The 4,454-nt window shown below is 45.5% G+C and overlaps 1 protein-coding gene across 1 annotated transcript in view; it reads left to right on the forward strand.

The window, feature by feature from the left end:
* ZIC4 (Zic family member 4) overlaps positions 1-4,454 on the forward strand; it is a 33,826-nt gene that overhangs the window by 9,162 nt on the left and 20,210 nt on the right. The window lies entirely within an intron of this gene.

The following is a 4,454-nucleotide window of genomic DNA, read 5'->3' on the forward strand; positions in this document are numbered from 1 at the left end:
GGCGAGCGCGGCGCGGCGCGGCGGGGCCTTGACACCCGCGCGGCCGCGGCCACGGGCGACGGGCCGCGGGCTCGGGAAAGTTAGAAGTCCATGTTCCAGTAATTGTCTTGTTGTTTATTTTATCCAAGTACCCTAGTGAATAGGGGAAAAATAAACACGGTGAAAAAAAATTCAAACAGTTGAGTCGTCTTTAGTGCCAGCCCTTGTGGTTGAATAAAAAGGATGGTCCAATTTCTATTGAGCTGAGAAATCTTTGAAGTGGGAGTTATTATCTGAGAAATTCCTGCTTGTCGTCCTAACAACGCTGATGAAACGTAAAAGGTTCTTTGTCAGCGATTTGTTCTCCTCTCTGTCAAACTCACCCTGCCCGTTAGCTTTAAACCGTTTCTAAAGAGATAAAATCAAACTTTTAAAGATAACTTTAGGGGCCCAGAGGGTACAGAAAATACCAAACTATCGAACCCTGTGTATAGACATACATCTGGATATATGTGGCTGTGTCTATGTGAAACTCTATCTGTGTATAGATCTCCATAGATGTCTGTATGACCTTACTGTTCGAAAGTTGAAATGATGTCCATTTTTGCATTTTATCCTCTGAACTTTTCTGTCTAATAAATTATTCCCACACATATGCTGCACAGAATGCAATTCTTGGGAAAAGGCAGAATTGTTGGGTTTCATTAACACTAGTATGTGACCAACAAGCGTTTTCTTTCCAGTATAATGAATGCAACAGCATACACTTAAGAGTAAAGGCTTTGATCATTTTAACCTTCCGAATACCTATTAAGCATGTATATACTGCAATGTATCGACGTTGTTAACGCATTCAAACCGATGGCTTCCATATGCTCCCATGTTTTATAGTCCGTGAGTGTAAAGATAGTCCAACTACATCTCTTTTGTATCTTCATTTTATAAACATTAGAGTGTATACTGAAACGCTTCCCTAATAAAAGTTCATTTAGGAGTTTCTCATTAGAGATCATTAAATGCTCTGTTTGTAAAACAAACTCCTTGAAGTTGTAACTCATCAGTGTACTTCTATTTTAGTTGCTACAGAATGATCTGAGCCCAATCCTGCCATTCTAAGCAACCCCATTAATGTAATGGGACTTTTCCTGAGTAAAGACTGAGTCAAACTGCAGTGGAGTGGGTATTATTATTATTATTACTATTATTATTAAACCTGGAGCTTGTCATATTTATGGGAGAATCTACCACATTCCTTGTGAACTGTACAGAGAAGAAATGCCTCTGAAACATTTGCAATGTTGAAATACTGTGTTTCTTTCCAGACTTCTTATATTCCACTTTTTCCTTCATCACATGTTTGGTAATGAAGGAATGTTCTGTTATGTGTTTGAACATACTATTTATTTTTAATATTTGGGATTTTTTACAATAAATATTTATAAGCGTATCAATTCTATGGCTATTTTTACAACGTGTGCACTTTTAAATATATGTGATTGTACCGAGCCATTTCTAAAACAGTATAGTCGACGTTGTATTTCTATTGGTTTTACTATGAGTTGAAAAATATCCCCCACAATCAGTGTACGGTTAATGTGGTGTACAATCAACTGCTAATGCGTGTTTTTTGTTGGTCTTTAACCTCCTCTAATGTTGTTCGTTTTAGGTTGCCATTTTCATTAAAAGAACAAAGCACAACTCCTTGGCTTCATTTCTGAGACAGTATTTTTCAGATCAGAGACTTCAAGTTTAGCAGTAATGAATTGTTCTTTGAATATTGAGAGAAGTGCGGAGTGCGAGAGCGGAGACCAGTGTCACTGGAGTTCCTCCTTACTCGAGCCCTGTCCCTTTGTTTTCTCGCTGCTGGCTATCTCTGCACTTGCATATTGACTCCTTCACATACAGTCTGCTCTTTCGAGGTCAATAATACTCTGGAAATTGGGGAGAGTTTCCAGCCAGAGCCTCTCCAGAAACGCTGCTGCTCCCCACAGCCCCGGAGGGAGTTATTGCTTTGGCAGGGCAGGTGAGGGATTAAATCGCTTGTTTAAAGAGATTTCCCCTCAAAACGAGTCCCTGTTACATTGGCAGTTTTTATTAGGTGTCTAGGAGGATCTAGAGCATTTTTAACAGAGAGGAGACTAGTTCGCCAGCTAAAGTAATCTAAAGGTAACCCTTTTTGCCTTGTATATTCCACTAACTAATTTTAATACGTTGCAGGGTTTTGCAGCTTTTCTTCGCTTGACTTTTTAAGCCTCAGCTTTCCAATTTTGACGGATGCAGCAGTCCTTGGCGCACAGCAGTCCTTATGGCACGGCTGGCGTCGTGCGCATGCGCAATGCCATTACTCCTTTTTTTAAAAGGAAAACTTGAAAGAAGTTGCCTAACACAGAGATGACAAAAAGTTGGCTTTGGCTGGCAGGAATATTGTCAATAAAGAATACATTTGACTACAGAAAGAGAGAGAGGGAGAGAAAGAAAGAAAGAAAGAAAGAAAGAAAAGAATTAAAGAAAGAAAGAATGGAAGGAAAACATTTTTGCTGATCGGTAAAAGACAAAAATGGCACATAAAGGAGAGGAGGACTAACAGTACATGCTAATTAAAGAATACAATTCTATGGTCTGTAATGATTGAGCGAAGACATGTACTTATTACACTTGACTGTCAACAAGGGAAGGAATGTCCCCTCAGACAACATGGTGAGAGACGTGTGGGCATTATTAGTGGTCCTTTTATAGACATTGCCTTTTCTTTCTCAATGCTGACAAACCATTTTGGAGGGAACCATCCCCTGTTGCTTCCTATCATCGATCCCCATGCAAGCCCCTGCATTGTGCAAGTGCATTAATTAAAGACCATTCATTTAACAAAAGAACATTGTATGTTCAGGAAAGGAAGATTAGAAATATGAATCAGTAAAACCAAGACCCATTTCCGCCGCGTTATCGAGAGAAGCAGAGGGGAAGTAGGTGCAGCGTGCGGTTAAACACGCTTCACCTCACGAGCCGCGAACGGGGGCTGCGCCGCCATCTAGGCCCTTTGGGACAGAGCCCCTGCAATGGGTTACAACTGGAAAAGATTGTTTTCAAGTGTCTCTGTGCGCGCCGGATCGCTCAGCCCTCCTCCGCGCTGCCGGCAGCCTGCCCGCTCGGCGGGGCTGAGGCGCCCGGTCCGGCCCGGTCCGGCCCAGCTCGGCCGAGCCCGGCACGGCGCGGCGCGGCGCGGCGCGGCGGGGCCTCTCTGGGTCGCCCCCCGGCACCCCCCGGCGACGGCCCCCCCGGGCTCCGCGCAGCCGTTCAGCTCTCGCAGCGCTGAACCCCCCTTAGCCAGAAACACGCCCGAAACGCGTCCAGGCTGCGTGTGCGTGTGCAGACCCCCCCCCCCAACGTTTGTTATTCCAACGGGATTTCTCCAGCTGTCCGTGTGCACAGGCACACGGACGTGCACACGTTGCCCCCCACCCGTGTTTTCGGTGTCTATTTTTTTCCAATCCGAAGCAAAATCATGCTGATCCCACAAAGCCGATCGCGACACGACTGTGACATCGTGAGAAGGTGGAAGGGAAGCGCTGAGCCGCGGAGGTTAGGCGGGTGGGGGCGGGGGAGGGAGAGAAGTTGGATTCCCAGTATTACCCACATGACTTGTTAAGCGGCTCCAGCTTCTCTAAAACCTCTGGGCCATATGTTAGTTTATTTACACCCTTTGTCTTTTCGTGTTTCGCCTGGTGAAGAATATTCCTGGGATATAAATGAAAGTAAGCTAGAGTAAACAAACAAGGGGAGCGCCTGCTTTAGGGATATGTAACATTTCTAAGATCCCAACAGAGCACGTCGTTCCCATGGTTATAATGGGGCCAGAATAGCAATTAAAGCTTCTAGTTAACCCCCCCCCCCCACACACAGATTTTTAATGCTGAATGATATATTGACTCTATTTTCTCGTAGATGATTTAGAGTTTTTGCAGGATTACACTAGGGAAGGGGGGGGCAACAAAAGTCACCAAAAATAACGCTTTAACAGTTAAAAAAAAAAAGCACATTAAGGTGTTCCTAATGATGCCAACAGCTTAGAGAAACCTCTGCAGTTTCCGTGGGAGACTGAATTTGTTCTCAACTCCTTTGCCACTTGGAGCTAACCTGGTACGAGGCGAGGACCGCGCTCTCCCGCCTGTATTAGGCGACGAGATCCCGCGACTTCGGGCACCAGCTCCCGGACTGGAAATAGCGCATCAGGCTTGCTTTCTTCTGATCGCCGCGATCCCCCTGGCCGGGCTGGAGCACGTTTGGCTACGATGAAACCTTTTCCCAAAGCAAACGAGACGCCCTAGCAAATTCGGGTGATTTGTATTATTATTTTTTTTCCCAAGTGAATGTTACCCAGAGGACCGGATCGTCACTGCTGCAAAACCCGGGCCACGGTGCGCGGAGTCGGAAGCCCTCCCGGGGCCGCCCGGGGCCGGCGCATCCCGCGGCGAGCC

This window comes from Apteryx rowi, unplaced genomic scaffold (genome assembly GCF_003343035.1).
Source record: "Apteryx rowi isolate R43461 unplaced genomic scaffold, aptRow1 scaffold_142, whole genome shotgun sequence".
NCBI lineage: Eukaryota > Metazoa > Chordata > Aves > Apterygiformes > Apterygidae > Apteryx > Apteryx rowi.